Source organism: Crocodylus siamensis, chromosome 9, assembly GCF_052110815.1.
Source record: "Crocodylus siamensis isolate JL-2025a chromosome 9, ASM5211081v1, whole genome shotgun sequence".
Lineage (NCBI taxonomy): Eukaryota > Metazoa > Chordata > Crocodylia > Crocodylidae > Crocodylus > Crocodylus siamensis.
In genome coordinates, this window is record NC_143403.1 from 19,000,339 (window position 1) to 19,020,784 (window position 20,446).

The window sequence follows — 20,446 nt, forward strand, 5'->3', positions numbered from 1 at the left end:
CTGATTGCATTCAAACTATTTTGATGTGGCTTCTGTGTAGCTTATAGCCATACTTTGACTCATCAAGATTTTCCTATACTCATAAGCTGCACTCTTTTTTGGCTAAATTGTATTGCTTTGTTTAATTATCTGAACCAAAAAAATATTTAGCCTGCTGTGTTTGAATTACTTTAGGCATAAGAAGTTTGCAGGTTAATAGTATTCATTTTACAAGCCATGTAGCTTTTTGCAGATTAGATTTATCGTTTGTTCCTGTGTTTGAAAAAAAAATCCTTAAAAATATTTAATCTTGTATGTCTTCCCCTCCTACTAGGGGTCTGATTTCATGGGTGCATACCTGTTTGCCTGAAATTTGGAACCCAGAAGAAGAAATTTTTTTTCAACCATAAGGAGCAAAAGGTAATTTCAGATATGCTCTCTTTTTGGTCATTGATTCAGGGCCAGGAGGGATTAATAAAAACAAAGTATGACTTTAGAGATTGGGAAGGTGAGAAGCAGAGAGATCTATCAGAGCTTAGAAAAGAAGCTTAGGTCTTGAAAATTATAACAGGGCTAGGTCCCTAATTTGGTGATGGAGAAACCGCTGGTATAAAATAGGGGTTTGCATCTAGAAAGCAGAGTGAAAATAGAAAATAATAACATATTTAATTTTTTTCATCTGGAAAAATAGAGATACATCTAGAATGACCACAATTTATTATTTTATCAAATGTCACTCAAAGTTTAACTACTAGATATTTTGAAGGTAAATGGCTACCCATGATTAACAAGCTTCTGGGGCTATTTTTTCTGGATTCTCAGGCGGAGTGGTGAGGTACTTTGTTCATCAATCAATCAATCACTCCCTCTTTCAAATTTCAAGTTGGGTTAGTATTATCTTTTAAATGGTCTTGCCACACCTTAATGCTTCAAGGAAGATATGAGGAATGATATATTCTAAAAAGCTTAGTTCATCCTTTATTGCAAAAGTTGTGAACTACTTTTTTCAATAGTGTACCAAATGCGTTTTGAAAGGAAAAAGCCGTGGCCTATTTTAACAGCCAAAGGTATTGTAAAATCTTATGTACCTGCTCGGTAGAGGATGTGACCCATAAGGTTGTCAGCAAATAAACCTATGTCACAAAGTGCTTCATTCAGAAATTGCTCAAACTTAAACATCCCTATCATTTTCTATACGTTGACAATGTATGCATGAAGCATTTGCCTTCTAGCTGAATTTGCAAGTGTAGCTTGTAACGTCTACAATAAAGTTTGTTCACAGAATGTAACATCCCTTTAAAATTTTAATTAAGACTTTAACCATTTTTCATTTATTTTTTATGGTGCATTATGTTTGCCAGTGCTCTCATATTCACCACCAGTGTAAATGGGTAAAGCTCCATTCAGTTAACAAAGCTACACCTGCTATCCAGGCATTGAATCTGGTTCTTCATATTTCTTCTCTGCCACTAGTATTGTAAAAACCCCATCATTTGTCCTTCTTCGTCAGCAATTTCATCAATAATGAAGCTCCATTGTAGCACTCAGCATAAACACCAGGACTCTCCACTTAGATAGAGTGAAAATTCTCAGTTACATGTTACACAGGTATTTTAAGAGTCCTTCCTCTGATACTTCCTGCTTCATCTTCAGTGGATCCTGTCTGGAGCAATTTTTCTGGGAACCAATCAGAAATCATTTTAATCAGTAGTGATCAAGCTGGAGGGTGGAGCCCAGCTTCATTGCTAGATATTCCCTACTGGATTTTGAAGAATGACAAAAATCCTTCGCGTTGATTTTTTTAAATCAGGTTGACATTTCCATGATTCAAAAAGAAAAGAAAGAGATCACCAATAGAGAACAAAACAGATAAATAAGAATTTCTCAGAATAGCCCTAATCAACAGGTGAAGGCAGACTGAAGTAAAAGGTTTGACCTTTTAACTAAAAGGAACGCAGCAGCCAAATTGCCAAACTTAATCATGCAAATTTACTTTGAGCCCCTTATTGATCTTTTGGTTGCTGGATTTCAATATTGGGCAGATTATTATATAATATACCTCTTACCATAATTTGAAAAACCAAAACAAAACAGAATACATCCAGAAAGACAGCTCAGACCAGGCTGGCCACCTCAAGGTTAGTTCCCTGTGTGGTCAGAAAGAACTAAAGTGAACTCCTGGTGTCCATTAAGTCAATGACAAAACTTCCCTTCATTTCACTTAAGTTTGGTCTTTGATCCTTATTCTTCTTGCTGGCAGCACTTGGGAAGGCCATCTTTCATCAGTTCTTCTGTCCGGTTCATATAATATCCAATTCTAATTTACTCTGATTCATTTTTTATAATGTACCCCCACCATGGCCTCTGAGTAGGGATGATGATGGCTGTAATCTGTAGGCTCTAGCAGTTAGAGTATGGAAGAACTACATTTTTCTTGTATAGTTCTAAGAGATTCTACACTTCTGTACATTACTGATCAAAGATTGAAGGCAGGATACTTACGTGGAATAAATCAGCATAACTCTATGGCAGTCCATGGAACCATGCAAAATACATATTTGTATACATATTTCAGTGTGCGTGTGAGTGTGTGTGTATATGTGTGTGCATGTATGTGTATGTCCCTAAATTGGTGGTAGAGAATTTAAGTTAATGTGTGTGTGTGTGTGTGTGTGTGTGTGTGTGTGTGTGTGTGTATGTATATTAACCCAGGTATCCAATGTGATATCTTTATATGTTGTTACTTATACTTTCTAAAGCACAAACAGTTAAAAAATGTTAAAGAAATATAAAGCTTTTATCATTAGAATTGTGGCACAAAAAGTAGGGGTTACATGAAATTAATTTTACTTGGTAACACTCTTTTGGGTGTATTATATATCACGACCCTCCTGCCACCAACAAGCCTACTGTTCAATCCGTCAGAATTGATCTATGTTTAGCTATTCATTTTATGTATATTAATTTGAGCAGAACATTTATTTGGCTTAAATTTTACTTTCAGTGTTGGAATGTATGTTCCAAATGCAAGCACAGATGATTTGCTAGGATTTAGTTAGGAGGAATGCAGAATGTTAGTTTACAAAGATAATAACTGAGCTATTAAAGCCAACAACCCCTTTTAAAGCAAACATACCATTAAAATATAGGAACAGTTTATAGTGTAAATAAAATTGAGGATATGGATTATTTAAAGATAAAAATTTTAGGGGTAGCTATGAGAGAAAGTTGAATAAAAATGTATTTAATTACACCACGTTTTTTCCAAAGTGAACTTCAAAAATGCAAATAAAAGACGATAGTTTATTAAAAAGAGAGACACACAGAAAGCAACATTAAAAATTCATTTTACTTGTAGCAACATATAATAGCGATTTTGACTTTTATTTTCCAATCTGAATCAGATTTCAGCAAAAAAGTGTGCTTGAACCTATAAATGGCAGAATTTATCTTGCTTGTGAATCCATACAGTGGAAAGAGAAGCAAGACATTTGCTTCTAGATCATTCTCCTGAGCTGAATGACAGATACAATAATTCCCTCTATTAGCCAGATCCATTGTCTTTATTTTGCACAGAAGTACTGTATTGCTGAGGTAGACTTCCACTGCTATGCATATTTTAAGGGTTATTTGGCAACACGAGTAAAGCTAAAAGTAGCCTCTTAATCTAATTAATTGACATTTCTGAATCTTGCTTTCACAACAACACATGGTTTCATGTTCTGGGTTTTAGCACTTGTCAAGCTTTTTTGGAGAATGTTTTGGTCAGAATGACAAGATAATTTGTGACTGAGGCTCCAAGCTAGAGAAGTGTTTAAGGCTATAATGATTTATTATCATCACAGAATAACAAAATTTACAAAGCGTTTCATCAGAATTTTTGAAATAAGTTTGCCACCATGGTAGAAGCATGCGAAGGGAGGGGGGGTGTCTTCCTACACAAATGCCAGTGTGACTTATTTGTAATAATTACAATATTAAATTTATTTTAGAGCTTGACTTGACAGACTTGCAGCATGGTCGGAAACAGAAGAGGTGAGAGAATTGAAACAATTGAGAAGGTAAAACTCTGCCTTTTTTCCTTTAAACAAATCCTGCCTGCAACTAAAATAAGCACAAAGATATATGCTCCGTGCAATAGATAGCATATACATGGTTGCATTAAATAATGGATGTTAACATTTTGGCAGGGGGGCATTGGGAAAGTAGCTGCAATGTCTGCAGAAACTTTAAAACACAGAACGTTCGAGCTTTTGCCACTCAAAAATGCAGACAAACTTATTTTTCCTAAAGCATAAAATAAGTGATATCACTGAGTGACAGGGCATTAGCATGTTGACACTGGTGAACTTTCAGTGAATTGCCATAAAAAGGAAGCAACATCACTAATTTTGACTTCATTTTGATTCTTTCCTAAGCAAGTTAACAATGCCAGACACTCTGAGACAAAATGTCTGGCTCGGAATGCAAGACATTTCCACTTATTCTCCATGTTTCTCTAATTTACTTATGTAATTAAAAACCTAAAAACCTGAGGCATTGGTTAGTTTAGACAAAGTTCTGACAGTTATTTGACTTCAGAGGCCGGGAATAGACGCCACTTCTCCAATGCCCTAAAGTGATTTTGTTACTGTTGTTTTGTTTGACTATCAAATGCATACCTTTCCAGAGCACTTTTTATTTTTTTAAGATGCAGTCATGGCTCATCAAGAGATGAGATGAAGAGTAAACACTTTTGGCAACAGTAGTATAACCCGCATTGTTTAATAATAATCACGATGATAATATTGTGCATTCACAGAGGGCCTTTTGTCTCAAAGGATCACAAGGTTTTGTCAGACAAACTATCTGTAGTTATTACACACATTTAAGCTGCAGCCAGTGCTGTGTTAGCTGGGCACCCTGTCCACCGTCTAGCTTGCAGTGGTCCAGTACTGGGTAACTTTCTCACTGGCACAGGAAGTGACCCCTTGTGTTCCAGGCAGGTTTTTGAGAAGGAGTGGGCAGACGTGTATTTAGTCAGCTGGAATGTAAGGAGACGTGTCTTGCGTCTCCTACAAGAGCTTGCCAGGCCCCGGCTCTGATGGATTTCTGGCAAGAGTCAGTTCCGGAGCTGAGGACCCACCACAGAGAATATCTATTTATTTAAGCTATTTATAGCCATTTCAAAGCTCTCCTCACTGTATTATCTCAGCTTGTCACATGAATTAAAGGTACCTCACAAATTAAAGAAATGACTGACCTCTTGCATGCTTGCCATGCTGCAGGGCTTTCTCTGGGAACTCAGTACTTGAGGCAGATTTCTCAGAATATGGCTGGAGACAAAGGGGATGGTGCCGACCCTTGTAGCTAGGTCCAAAACTGATAGATTTTCCCTGGGGCTGGATCAGCCCTTGGTTGAGAGCATGGGCGAGGGAGATAGACAAACCCAGTCCACGCCAACCGAAGTTACTGTGAAACCAGTCAGTTCAAAAAGAGAACTTATTATCACCGCTGAGTCTATTAGCTACACATCTGTCAATCATTGTGGCTAATTCTGGGTGTGAGATGAATGGACACAATCTCTCTCTGAGCCAGCTGAAGACAGATAAGCAAAGATGAATCTTGCAAGGACCTAAAAGTGCAAATTCCTTGACAGTCAGCACACAGACAGCCACCACTGAGGATGCCAGATGCAGCTGCCCTGTAATTTTTGGCCATGTGCTTCCTACTGTTAGGTAATATCAGTTTCTTGACTGGATTTTATTATGAGACCACTTGTTTTCATCCAATTTTAACTTCCACCAAATACTGGGAGAGTGGGTAATCTCTGATCAGGATTATTGAAAAGGAAATACACTTCAGAGAGCCATTGACCATATAGATGATAGCACTGACTGTAGTATGTAATCATCTCTTCTGAAGGCTTCATATAGATGTTCAACAAAAGGAATTATAAGCTTGAGCTCTGTGATGCTTCACAAGTGATAACCCTTGAAGAGGAAGAATAACTGACAACCTGGTTGTCAGAGTTCTCCTGGCACAGAACTTTGTTCTCATACAGCATCCCATGTCTTTCTAGTCCCATTCAAGTCAGCTATGCTTGATGATTAATGATGGGAAGGCACTGATGCATGCTATGACCAGAGCTTGAAGCTTGGGCTTCAAACACTGGAAGCAGTAATGTATCTGCTAGAGATGGCATTGAACTACCTTCTCGATGTTCTTTCTCAAAAAAGAGAGTTCAGAGACTGGGCCGTAATTGGTAAGCTCATTAGTAGTAAATCATACGTTTTTTAGTGGAGGCCAGACATTCACATGCTTAAACGTAACTGGCATTTTAATGTCTCTCACAAGGATTATAAACTCATAGGTGATGCATACTGACTTTAATTGGAATAGATCAAACCCAGGTGCATGCTGAGGCTTTCCTAAGTCATGTCAGGGCATCTGCTTGTGCCAGTCCATAAGGAATGTGCGGTAGCTTGGCCATTGCGGGTAAACTCTAGCGCAGCGGTTCTGAACCAGGGGTACATGTACCTCCAGGGGTATGTGAAGCCTCATCAGATGGTACGTGAGATATATTTCATACATTGCCTAACACAGGTCAAAGGGCCTAAAAAATGAACTTCCCATTGAAAGAGGGTACGTGAAGTGTCACTCTGAGATCAAGGGGTACGTTGACTGAAAAAGGTTCAGAACCGCTGCTCTAGAGAGAGTTGTCTCTGAATCCTTTTTCCTTTGGTCTGCAAAATAGGTTCAGCGTTTCTTTCAAGGCATAGTGCATGTATGCATGCAGGTATGGACGTGCGTCTTTCACTCTGATGACAACAGTAATAATATGGTACCTGTAGGGGGCATATTGTGGTGGTGTACAAAGGCTGAGTTGTTTCTGGGACAAAATGTGGTGGCTGCCTATCAACACTACACAATAGGTTTAGGAAAAGGAGGAAATCGTTTGCATCCAAATGAAATTATGAGTGATATTTCAAGCAACCAGTACACACATTAACACATAGGTTGTGTTTCCCATATCAAAAAAGTAACCACGAGCGTTTGAACCCTACATGTCCGTTACAAAATGTGTGTGTGTAGGTATCTATTTATCTGTACTCAACATGAGAAAATTATCCAGAGTTATGTCTGCTGGTTGTATAACTGTTCACAAATAAATACAGCCTTCATAGAGGACTGATTTATTTTTCCTACAGAGGTTTTATTGATGCCTTTTCTTGAAACTGTACATGTCCACTTGGTTTAACACTGTATCATATGATGAATGGAAACTCTTCCTTTGTTTAGGCAACTTATTTATCTGTTCAAAATCTTTGTGCATTTGACAATGTGTGCTTAAATTCAACAAAAACACAAAGGTAGAAATAAACAGCCTGCTCCACAGGGGGTTCCTAGGAACTGAAAGATATGTTGCACACCTTAGACTGATCCAATCACACTTGGATTAGCTGGAGAATTGTGGTATGGTTAACTAACTTGCAGGTTGATATGGGGAAACAGTCTCTCAGAGCGTAATTAAATGATAAGTTCACATTCAAGGGACAATTGTAAGTTACTGAGACTGTCATATACAATGCCAAAAATAGGCCGTCTCATGATGAATACCCTTATTAACAGCTACACTGCTCTGTGTTCATAGGAGATGGCTGGGGAATTTGGCAGGACGTGGTCCTGTTTGTTGAAGATCTCCCTGTAGATTTAGTAAAGGATTCATTTAAAGGATGACTACGTCTGAAAAGCAAACAGACCAAACACTTGTAGGCTACCTTAGTCTGACTGTTAATAATAGTTAATGGTCCAATTTGATCTCCAGTTCACCCCTTCTTTTGATGTAATCCAAATCCTTTTTTTCTTGAAAATACCTTCATAAGGACTCTGCTGATATGAGGGAAACCTGCGCTGAAAACCAATCATTTGCTTGTGTCAGACTCATCAGTTCCTTACTGTGGAGTGGATTAGTTTGTTTTGAACCTTGGTTATGAGTTTAGCTGTTTGGACTGTGGGCTTGGGTTGTCTTTCATTTGGATGTCATACCTGAGAGCAGATAGAAATCTTCCTCAGTTTGTGCATGTTCCTTAACGTAGCTCATCTTTTGACAATTTAGAAATACAATTGTAACTACCTTCTCTCAGGTTAAGAACTCCCACTAGACTCCTCACAGTCTGTCAAAACCAGGGAAAATAAGCCTTCCAGTAGGCCGTGAAGATTAACAAGTATTAATTGTGACTAAGGGAAATGAATACTTCTGCCAGCTCCCCACTCTCTCCCATATCCAACTAAGTTTCCCACACTGATCAGACTGTGCTGGTAGTATAGTAGGGGAGGTGAAACACTCTTTCAGACAAGTACACCACAGACCACATAGCCTTTTATAGGTCAAAACTAACACAGCAGTTCTAACATGGTACTTCATAATCAGTGCAAATCCAAAGCACTGGTGTAAAGCCAGATATACCAGCTAACAAGCTGACTGCTAAACACTGCACTAGCTTCAATTTCTGGAAAGATTTGTGTCACCCCATGTAGATTCTAATGTAGCCTTTTTTATTTAAATAAAATCAATGTAGACTTTTTTGAGCATTCTGAATGAAGCAGTTTTATAGGAAGAAAAATATCAGTCTATGCTGCCGGAAATTGTTTGGGAGAAAACAGTAATCTTAACCATAGGCCTTCATCTACCACCTGCTGGAGTCACTAGAAAGCCTCCTGTTCATTCCAGTGGCCTGTACATCAGAACTACAAGTAAATCTTTCAAGAATATCCTTTCTTCCCCTTAAGGAAATCCCAATAATTTATTCTGCCACCTGGATTTAGGCAGATACTTCTAAAAATACTTGAAAATGTTGCAAAAAGAATAGAACAGAGTATATTTTCAAAGAAAATTAATTGAAGTCCCTCAATAGACACAAAGGATAAATTGGGCCAGATTATTTCAGCAAGCTGAAAGCAGTATGATTACCAAAAACTTTGTGGTCATCACCGATGAACAGCTCATGTGTATCTCCTTGACTGGTTTGCATTCCTATGTATCTCAAGACCTCCCTGTTGTTTCTCCAACAGATTTTACATCAGTATCTCTTCTCTGACTCAGTGGGAAGGTTCATGATATACTCCAAGGGCACAGACAGAAGTGACAATTTTGAGTATCCTGGCCCCTGAAAGCACTTTACAGCTGTGACTTAGCACATGTGCATGGCTACAGAGTGCTTTAAGAATGGCAGATCAGTCCAGTGATCCTGGTTTTCTGTGATAAAAAAATCACAAATTCTCTGATAAAAATCTCAAAATCCATGGTTAAAATTAAATGCCCCCCACAGCTCGCTCCCCCCTACAGCCCCCCATCCCTGCTTGTACCCCTTGCCCCCCACCCACAGCCCCTGTCCCCAAGCCCTGCTGGAGGGGGCCCCCAGCTACCAGGGCTATGGGTCCAGGGACCAGGTCTGCAGCCCCCTATCCCCAAAGGAAGGTAACGGCTGCTATAGCAGGAGCACGAGCCAGCTCCCCCGCTGCTGCCTGCCTGCTGCAGGCTCTGGTGGGGCCGGCTCCCAGTGGTAGTGTGCACTGCTGGGGGGCAGGGGGGACCCGTGCCCCCCAGATCTGTGCGGGGGGTAAGGGCAGGGGAGGTGTGCTCTGCCCCCATGCACACAGAGGAAGTGTGGCCAGGGCAGCATGGAGCTTGCAGCAGCAGGCAGCTTTCATGTGTGGCCCCACTGTGCCCTGATGCACCAGTCTCACACACTATGCTCCAGAGGGCCTGGAGGAGGGTAGCAGGGTGGGTAGCACAGTGTTTGTGACCTAGGGAGTTTGCAGCTGACTGGGCACTCCAGCTGTGGGAGGTGGGGTTTACAGTCTCCCCACTCCTGGCTGGAGTGCCTGGCTGGCTGCAACCCCCCCCCAGCCAGACAGTGCCCAAGCTGGCTCAGGGAGCTGGGAAGGGTGCAAGCCCCACCCCCTCCAGCCAGAGTGCCCAGTTGGCTGCAAATCTCCTCACTCGCTCACCCCCCAGCCAGCTTGGGTACTCCCTGACCAAGCACTCTGGCTAGGAGGGGGGCGGCTCGCGGCTGTCTGGGAGTGGCGGGGGTTTGCAGCAGGCTGAGCGCTCCAGCCAGGAGCAAGGAGGCTGCAAACCTCCCCTGCTCCTGGCTGGAGTGCCCAAGCTGGCTGAGGGAGCATGGAGGTTTGCAGCTGGACAGGCACTCCGGTTTGCAGCTGGCCAGGAGCGGCAGGGGTTTACAGCTGGCCGAGCAGTCTGGCAGGGAGGCTGCAAACCCCCTCCTGGCTGGAGTACCCAGCTGGCTGCAAACCTCCCTGCTCCTTCAGCTCCCAGCCAGCTTTCCCCCACAGCCCTGCCCCGCTTACCTCCAGCAAGAAGAGTGAGCGTGAAGCAGTCTCTGGTAAGTGACAGCCTGCAGAGCTTTCTGCACAAGGAGAAAACATGCAGGTTTCTCTTCTTAAAGGGAAAATCCATGTTTTCTCTTTTTTTCTGTGGGAAACAGAAAACCCAGATCTCTGCATGATCGCACAAAAAAATTAACCGTGGTTAATACAAGTATTATGTTAAGGCACTCAAAAGCAGAGTGCCTTAGGGAACTTATATTTCCTCTAGGGTTAATTTCGCATGTGGGGGCTAGGGCGAAGGAGAGGGAGCTGTTGGCTTCCAAATAGCTGGAGCTGGGGGGGGAGAAGGGGGAAATGGAGGCCCCTTACCTTGTCCCCCCCCAGCTATCCCAGCTGGGGTACTGAGGGGAGCTGGGTCAGGCCCCTGAGATGAAGGGGCTCTACTCCCCCGTTTCCCCTTTAGCTCTGGTCATTAAGCATCCAGGACCAACCAGCATGGGTTTCCAGCTGCTAAATGGCTAGAGATGATGATGAGGGGGCAGGGAATGGGCCCCCCACATCTTTGGGGCCCAATCCAGCTCCCCCCAGTACTCCAACTGGGGTAGCTCGGGGGGTATGAGGTTATGGGGCCCTTTTCCCCACCCCTCCCACTCAGCTCTGGTTATTCAGCAGCTGGGAGGTCTCTCACTGACAGGCCCAGAGCTGGGGTGGGGAGTGGGGTAACAGGGCTGGGAGTGTGGTTCAACAGCCTTCTGGGGGGCTGCTGGAGTGTCCCCCGCCTGCTGACCTGGGTTGGTCCAGGTTGCCTCCAGCCTTCCCATCCCTCAACAGGTGAACACCTGTTGGGTTGCGGGGGGGGTGCTCAAATTCACGGTACTTTATTAAAAGTGCCATGAGTTAGTGTGGGGTCCTAATGTCTGTCTTCACCCCAATTTAAATAAGCAGAACCAGGTCCCATGCCTCAGCAGAGGTGATAACCCCTTGTATTACACAGCCAGTCTCATTTTTTGCTAGTCTCACTAGTTTCACTGGCTGTGTCTACATGAGATGTTTACTGTTGCCTAATTAGCTCCACAGTAAACATCTCAGCAGCTGCATGTGCAGCCCTATTAGGTTGCAGTAAACTAATAAAGCCCACAGTAGGGTAGGACTTGTAAAAACAAGTACTATCCTATGGTGAAGTTTCTTAGTGAACAGCAATGCACATGCAGACTCTGACCCGCCTGGCTGAGGCATGTGGGTGCTTCAGTATAGAGGCTGACCTCCATCTAGCCCCACACTGGAGTACTCTTGTACCCCAGCCAGCTCCTTTACAGCATATTGAGCTGGGTTGGAGAAGCCCTGGGCTGGCAGACTGACCCCCCAGGTCCCCTGCCAGCCAAGGTTGCTTTGACTTGGCTCAGTGCATGGTGGTCCCAGGTGCGCATTGAAAAAGTGCCCCTGGAAGCAATACACTCTGGAGTTTATTGCTGTACATTAATAGCACATATAGACATGCCCATTGTCTCTAAACCAGCTTCTGCTGAGGTTGGTGCCTGCTTGAAGAGCCAGTAATAGCATACACAGCTCTACATTTAGCAGATATTTATTTCCTGGACTTGTACTTAAGTGACCAAATGACTTGTTGCTTTTGCCTAGAATAAAGGGGAGAACCATTTAAAAACAAGATGAATACTAAGCTGACTGTGGCCTTGGGTCAAAAAGGGGGAGTTCTTGGGCTAGTAATGCCTTGGTTTGGGTGGAGAAGGGGGAATGGCAGGGTAGAGAATGACTGAACAAAATGTTTTTGAGAAGGAGATCACTATATTATTGTGTGACCAATCTGAACACAGTTCAAGGGAGGCCAAAAGGTTCTAGACAGCATAAGGGCACCAGACATGTCTCTGTTACATACTGTCCTGATGCCTTGATTAACTAAAACAAAGCTTTTGGCATGATTGTGAGAACATTTCAAGATATCAAGTCATTCTGATGCTGCTGTTAAAGAGAATACCCCTCTTTATAGCTAGCCAGCTTCTCCCTCTGCAGGCTGCCTCTCATTTGTGAAATAGGAACAAATGGGACCTCTACATTCCTCTGCACAGTTTGCTGCATGTCTGTTCCTAAGTAGTAGTTTCAAATGTGCTGTAGAAAAACACTAGACTTCAAAAGTATTAAGGGCCCATTTGCTCTCCATTACAAGGAAGGTAGAGAAATATGGGAAGGGCTCATTAAGAGGAACACTACAGACTGGAAGGCCCTGCTCTTACAGGGACATAAGGGAAAGCAGTGCAGGGTAAAAGTGCTAGAGGGGAGCAGAGCAGAGTAGACCTGAACTGAACTGAACTGAGCTCTTGTAGGGAAAGGCTGGATCCCTGAGTAAAGGGGGCACTGGTGAGTGGTCACAGTTATGAGAAGAACCCACATTATGAAACCATTATATCCATGATGCCAGTGATAGCCATTATTCTCAACTTACAGTGCACAGTGTAACAGGGCAGGGTTGGATTCATGATTCTGGTTCCACTAAAAGTGGTAAAACTCCATTAGCATTAGTTGAGTTACTCCTGATGTATACCGGTGTTAATGCAGGCCCTACCAGTACAAAATAAAGCTGATTAATTAGTATATTTAAAAGAAAACAAATGCAACCCCTAAACCTTGATTATTCACAGATCCTGAAATTGTTTGCTTTCCTAAAAATTGGCATTGAAAACTTAATCTTATTGACTTCAATGACTGTAACTCCAGAAGCCAACATATAATAGCCATTGCTTATGTTAAAGAAATAAGTATGCATACCACAACAACTATCACCAATGAGCCTTTGTATTAGCCACAAAATTGGCCTTTAAAGTAGCTTAACTGCCCTTTTGTACTGCTTTAATGGTGCTGCTGTTTGCATGCTCTGAGCCGTATTCTGCTTTAATGGCATTGCTGTTTACACATTTGGTGGTGCATTCCACTTTAAATGACTTTGTAACATAGCAAGATAAAATACCTCTGAGGTGTTTTAGTTTGCTACCTAACAAAGTGCAGCAGTGTATGGGGCACTGGAAGCCAACGTTCCTGGGGCCTGGTGGGCTTCCAGCACCCCATGCACTGTCCCTGCCACCTTCTCCTGCCACCAGCACACCTGTGCAGGCAGGCAGGCTCAACTGAAGAAAAAATGTGGCAAGGAGCCTGATCTTTTTTTTTTTCCTGCTGGAGCCTGCCTGTTTGCAGGGGCCTGGTGCTCCCCTCTGCACCTGTGGGGGGCTGGTGCTTCCCTCTGTGGCTGTAGTGCCCCCCAGGACCACCCAGGCTGAGTGCCACCTGGGGGGGTGCCGCCACGGAGGGAGGCACCAGCCCCTCTGCAGCCGCAGAGGGAAGCACCGGGTCCTTATGCAGCTCAGGGACCGCTCAGCTGGCTGGGAGCTCACCACCCCCAGGTACTGCTCAGTCTCCCCAGGTACTGCTCAGTCCACTGGCAGCTTACCTCCTCTCCCAGCCACCAGAGAGGCAGGTAAGGTGGGTTTTTAAAAACCCACCGTTTCAGTTTAGGGAGATCTAAACTGAATTAAACCCCTGTGGCATGTACAAGCACCCAATGCAGCCCCATAGCACTAATGGAGAGATCAAGAGATGTATCCTCATGCTATTCAAATTTGTTTGGAAAATAGCAAAAAACAAACTTCCAGTGGTAATTTGTGGACTAATAAATATATCCCATTGATTTCAGTGGGAACTGCCCAAATGGTTAAAGTTACACATGTTCATAAATCTTTCCAGAATTAGGATGGCAGAAAACAATTTAAGAGGGAGTTCTACATTACTATTTCCTTTGACTAAGCCAGCAGTCTTTGGTCATTGTACATGACCAGCATGTTTGAGCCCTATACAGATGCCTCAGTGACTGAAGTGTACTTATTTATATTCCTCGTCTAGGGAGAGAGAGAGACTGAATTTGGGGCTATGCCAGATAAGCTGCCACAACTTTGTTTTCTTCACTCCAGGTAAGAGAAATTTTATTATTTATTAAAGCATTTAATATTTTGCTGTGTCTATAAGATTCTAAGGGCTTCTGTTCCTGCTTGTGTCATGGTTTCCTGTTATAACACAGATCTTGTGCGGCTGGAGAAGAGTTGCAGTTAAGAGTCTTCTATTAGTGCAGTAAGTGATGTGACCAGTGTTGATCATGCACTGTGTTTTGGTTGGAATATTCTTAAAGAGAGCTATGTTTCTGTGGAATTCTGTTTAAAAAAGGATCTCAAAGCATTGGACCCTAGTGCTGGAGTGGAAAATGGTGAGATTATAAAGGTTTTTAGTCTCTTTGGGTGTTCATTTTATTCTTGACCTGGGCTTGGAGTAAGCATGTCATGTCACAAGGTTTAACTAAAATCATACTAGAACTTAAACAAAATACTGTTCTTCATTTCCTATATATTGGGGTTTACTGAACTCAAGGACGTGGCTGACTGGTTTTATGGGCATATCCTGGGGACTGCTGCCATTTTTGCGGGCCAAGCATGGCGGGGTCCTCCAAAGACTCTGATTGGTGAAGGGACCCAAGCAGTCCTGCCCCTTCCCACAGGTTGCCAGATGGTCGAAAACCATGGCTTAATTACCCTGATTAAGCCCAGGGAAGCTATTAATCCATGCATTATTAAGCATGGATTAATGTGTTCCCTGAGTTTAATCAGGGTAATTAAGCCACGGTTTGGGGCCATCCCCAAGCAGGGAGTCTGTACAAGCAGCTTCACCAGGGTCCCAGGTTGGCTGTGGCAGGCACCTGGAAGACTGTATCAGGGTCTGCAGAGCCCTGGTAGGCAGTGGGTGCACATGCACATGCAAACTGGAGCAATAAGCTCCGGAGTTTATTTGTATGCATTAATTGCATGTGTAGACATGCCCTATGTAAACTAACTCCCAGGTGCTGGGATTATGTTTTTTCCTGCAGTGCTGCAAGGTCATGTTAGATAAATAAATTAATTAGATAATTCCCTGAGTGGATAAATAATTCATTTTATTATTATTATTATTTTTAAAACCTATTGTAACACAATTAGCATGCCTTGTGGTGAGCAAGGAATTGGTCAGTATATTGGACAAGGAATTGAATTTATAAAAACAAAATCCAAATGAATAAGTTTTTCCTCTACTATAGCCTTTATATTTTGAGCATGCTCGGTAGCAATAAATTGGATTGCCAACTCTTACTGGGACATATAGTATATGTAGGCTTTGCCAGCAAACAGGGAAATATGAAGTATTAGGATGACAGTGATTTTTTAGATTCAGGACTCAGCTAGAATGTGCATCACAATTGGATGCTGCTAGATAACAATCCCAGAAGCTCCTCTTTGATATGTGATGGATCTATAAGACAATTGTTTCAGGGCACTTTTGTGTATATTGTTAATATGATGCATGATGACATGACCAATTATAGTAGGCTAATGTTCAAACAGCATGTCACAACCTGTGTATCAATGCATTAGATCTTTTCTCTCAACAAGCAAGTGAAACTGAGAGTAAGATCAGCTAAAGAGAGTCACTGACTTCATGGAAGGTCAAGATATTTTTAATGGCCCCCACATTACTACAGTATTATCATAGCATTATTTAAACCTGTGAGAAAAATAAAGTATTAACCCTTTGGAATAAAGATTGGCACAAGGGTAGAAAATTTACCGAAGGAGGTAATTGTGACACTATGAAGCTTCTGCAAGAACCTTCACAGGTCAGACTGCTGTCAGCACAGGCTCATCTCTGTCCTGGCCTAGTGCGGGAGAGTCCATATCCTCACTGTCAGGCAAACACACTGATTTAGTGCCTCTTCCTCCCCTGGTAGGGAACGCTAAGGGAGGTTTGCAACAGAAATGTTATCATCTCACTCTCAAAGTGCTTGTATAGGATTCTCTCTGGTGCAGGAAACTGTCATTTCTGCCTCCTTGCTTTTAATTTTAGTGGAGCAGGCCCAATGGTTGGTTTGGGATCTACATTTAGGATTGTGAGCTGCTGAATTTAGTGAGGATGGAATATGTTTAGCATGCTGAAGGAGGGGGGCCTATTATGTGTATGATTCTCATTCCTAGATATCAAGAACAGGTGGAGTTTTCTATTTATACACATAAAATCCATATCACATGTACTGGTTTATATTCAGTTTATTTTCCACTGAAAGCAAATTGCCAATTTTGACTAGTTTTTCTTGCTTTTACACATTTGTTTAAAAATAGAAACTAGAAACTGCACTATGCTCCCAAGAATTAGGTTGCATGTAGCATGATTTTTTTTTTTGAGTTTCTGAGTCCACATCTGCCTGGGCATATGAACAAATTCACTATGCAGGACCAGGATGCCAGAATATGGCTATAATGAGACAAGCCGTCCACTTTAGAATACTTTTGGGTCACTGTGGTCATTCCAGGTACTTTATGGGGGATTTGCGAGCCTGTGGTTCTGTTGTGCGAGCAGAAAGTGTTATGAGGTAACATAAGTTGAGAGGTAACCTTTCAGTAGAATGGTTTGAGTTAAAATAAAGGGATTGAAAAAGAGTACAATGACCAAAAAAATCTATAAAAATGCAATTGCGCTAATATAATTTTATCACTTATTTAAAAATTTAGTCGACCCAAAAGACTACCAAGTGTGAAATTAAGGAACAGCTCCTCTACTTTTATGGAAATCACTCTTCTTCACTTGTCTAATAGCCTGATTTTGTCAGATCATTTATTTCCATGGTTTTAAAATGAGCTTGACAGACAGAATTTTATAACACCACTTTACTGCAAATAAGAACATCATTTTCGCTTATTAAAACTGAAGCTTAGAGAAAGCATTAAAATTAACAGTTCACTCTGCTTTAACCTTTTGAATACTACTGTGACTTTATGCTCTAGACTATGTTTAAGGAAAGAACCCGTAACTGTAGAGCAGAGCAGTGAGAAGGTGGAGGGCTCTGAAAGGGGGGCTGAGTATGATCTGAAGCCATTTGCTGGACCTTGCTTGCATTTGCTTCTCAAAACTCTCTCTATATAACCCCTTAAAAATACTTCACAATTCTTGTTCCAGCTAGAGTGATGTCCATCCTGAGAACCCTGTGGTACAATGAGGTTTGGCCTGTAGCTGTTGCACTAAGAGAGCTCTGAGATTATAGGAATGCTGCTGTACACAGCAAACAATACAAAATGGACGGTAGTCTCCTAACAGATGTTTTACTTTTAGTGCTAGTTTCTTTTCTGGGCAGTGAAAAATCTTCCTGATTTTTGGAGTCACTGACAGATGATGAAGTCTCTTCCATACAGCTGACTAACACAAATATAGTGGTGATGGGGGGGTGGGGGGGGGAGAATTCATGCCTTGGCTCCCATCCAAAGGGGAATGTCTTCTCCACAAGTACAGCTGGACCTTATCTGCACTGGCAGATTCAGCAGTGACAGTTGAGATCAGGTTTTCCCATGCATGCTCTTGCTGCCCTTCATTATTGTTTTGCTTTTAATAATATGCCAGGATTGCTCTATAGCATATGTTTTCTGTAAAGCTGTACTCTTATTTTCCAGATATTTTTTTAAGCCTATGTTCAACAAAGATTACACAACGTTTTAGTACATTAGGATGACCTCTTCTAGCTATGCCTGCATACTGTTTTCCTGTTTTAATGCCTTTGTTTCTTACTGACAGTATCAACACTTCTTTTTGCAAATGCACATGATGGAATTGGTAAAGATAATGGGCTAAGTCTAGTCCAGGTCTTCACTGGCAGAAGCTGGTACAGAATAAGGCAAAGGTCTATTATAGGGCACTCAATTGGGTGGAGAGGTCAAGCAACCCAATCTTTCCCTTGCCATTCAGGGCAACCACAAGATGGAAGGGTTGGCAAGTGAAGACGGGGGCTGCTAGCTGTGTGGGATGTGATGTGCATCCCCTCCTCGGCCTCAGTCTTCACTTCTGCCAGGGTGAGATTTCCTCAACTTCACAACCTGACATGTTGGCACAGGAACATGCAATTTACCCCTAACTTCATTGCCCACAACTTTTTCTCTGTCTGCCTGTGTCAATCTGTGTGTGTGCGTGTCTGTGTGCACGTGTGTATATGCACACAAACACACATTAAAAAATATTCTTGTATGCACAACATTCACAGACACACATACGTACTTGTGCATGTATATATATTACATGTATGTATGTATGTGTGTCTATGGTGTTGCGCATAAAAGGATATTCTGTAAACAAGGAATAGGGCATGTAGAAGAGAGCTTTTGTTTTTGATTTTGACCACAGAGTTCATCTCACTCTAACCTAGGCCTTTCTTTCTCTTCCTCATCACTCTTTTGATACAGGTTTGTGGTATTCTTTACTTCCTCCACTAAACTGCCCTGTAACGGCGAAAATTGTGTCTGTGAAGTTCGCTTGCTGTTCTTCACTCCTTGGTATGGCTGCATTTCAGCAGTGACTTGAAGTTTCCTATACATGTAGATAAAAATGTTTTGGAGTCCTTCTGAATGAAGGAGTCAACATATAGATCTGTGACAAGTCTTCATCAACACCACATTATTGTTGCCGTGGCCCTTTTGGCCACGTTTAAGTTCATAATGAAGAGAAAACTTCCTAGGTGAGGAACAAATAGCTCACAAGCTTGTTCACCAGCATTCACTAAAGGTTGACATTTAGTCTGAGTTCTAATTGCTGTATCCTTTTTGCTGTGATTAAACCATCATTCCTTGCCTTTAGGGATCAATCCTCTGGACTAAAGATTGAGAATCAAATTGCTACTGTGCCCTAAAGTCTGAGAATCAAATGAAGAAGTTTACTGTACTGAGCCTTCAGATTCCACTTGTACTGGAGTCTAAAAAATGACCAGAGAACTTTTACTGTGATAGGGAATTAATCTCCCATTACTCCAGAAAGAAGGACTGTACACAAGAGGGTACACAAGACAGAGTAAGATGTGGCTGTAGTACTTGAAAAGATACAGGCATGTATCATCCTTACAAATAAAATAAAACAGAGCTAAACCATCTTCAGACAACAGGACTGAAATCGTATTACATTCCAAGGGTATAGAAATAGCTAGTATTCTAAACCTAAAGAGCATCAACAAACTTTAATACAAGATAAGGAAAACAAGTTTCTATTAACAATCCCTTGGCAGCAAGTATGGAAATGAATAAACTTTTAAATTACCATTTTCCAACACTGGGAATCATCTTAGAAAGACCTTCAGATAAGGTAAAAATATCTTATTGTGAACTACAGCTGTAATAGCCAATTAGCCATCCAGTCGTCTGGTGTGCCAGAGAGATACCATCAATCCAGAATGAATACGTGCTGCAGCCTTTCAGTAACACACCAAAAGAAATATAACAGCTGTAGTAACAAGTGGCGATGAAGTGGTGATGGAATAGGTTAGTAAATGCAGGGAAGTTTTTCATCGTGTGACACCACTTTGCAAAAAAATCAGGGCAAGAATAACTAAAAATGAGAAGTTACATCTCATAATTCTTTCCTGGTCCAGAGCTCAGTGACAAGTTTTCAGTCTCCAATGGAGGGTCCTCACATTTCTCCACTTCCCCCCCCAGTAGAACACACAGGTTTGTTGAGATTTTTAAGCTTAATGGGAGGAACTGCACTGGAAATCAGGACCTAAAGGACTAAAATGTATTTAGACATTTTCCTGTCACCTCTGTGGGAAAGAAAAGCACTGGTGTGTGCAGATTGTGTGCATTTGTTAAGATAAATAAGTGCTTTTAACTGCTTAGTGGATTGATGAAATTTTAGAGGTACACTTGTTGCGTTTTTTTTTCAAATACGCCCCCACAATGCCTAGAAATTCACTTGCTGGTGAAAATTACTGGTATATCATAAAGCAAAGAGATGGGTTATTGGGTTCAGAGAACCAAAACATTATGTGGCATCTAATTAACAAAGAAGGAGATGCACTGCGGTGAATTAGATTGAGATTTTATGTAAATCCAGTCCAGCTAGTCCACTCCAGCGCTTGATTTACAACTCCAGTGGACGGTGAGGATGTGCCGAGTGCAGATGGCTAGTAAGCAGGAAAGCAGCTGCACTAGAGGACTGCTAACCAAAGCAAATGATAAACAGTCTACCGTCTCTCTTGTGGCTTTCTATCAGTTGCAGCAATATTTGGGGTTAAGGAGCAGCAGAA

The 20,446-nt window shown here is 41.9% G+C and overlaps 1 long non-coding RNA gene across 1 annotated transcript in view; it reads left to right on the plus strand.

The window, feature by feature from the left end:
* Positions 1-315: 315 nt before the first annotated feature.
* The window catches only part of LOC149857185 (uncharacterized), a 310,115-nt gene continuing 289,984 nt past the window's right edge, over positions 316-20,446 (plus strand). The window contains exons 1-3 of the long non-coding RNA XR_016444132.1: positions 316-399; positions 3,972-4,040; positions 14,218-14,285. This is a non-coding gene — a long non-coding RNA (uncharacterized LOC149857185). The remainder of the gene's footprint in view (positions 400-3,971; positions 4,041-14,217; positions 14,286-20,446) is intronic.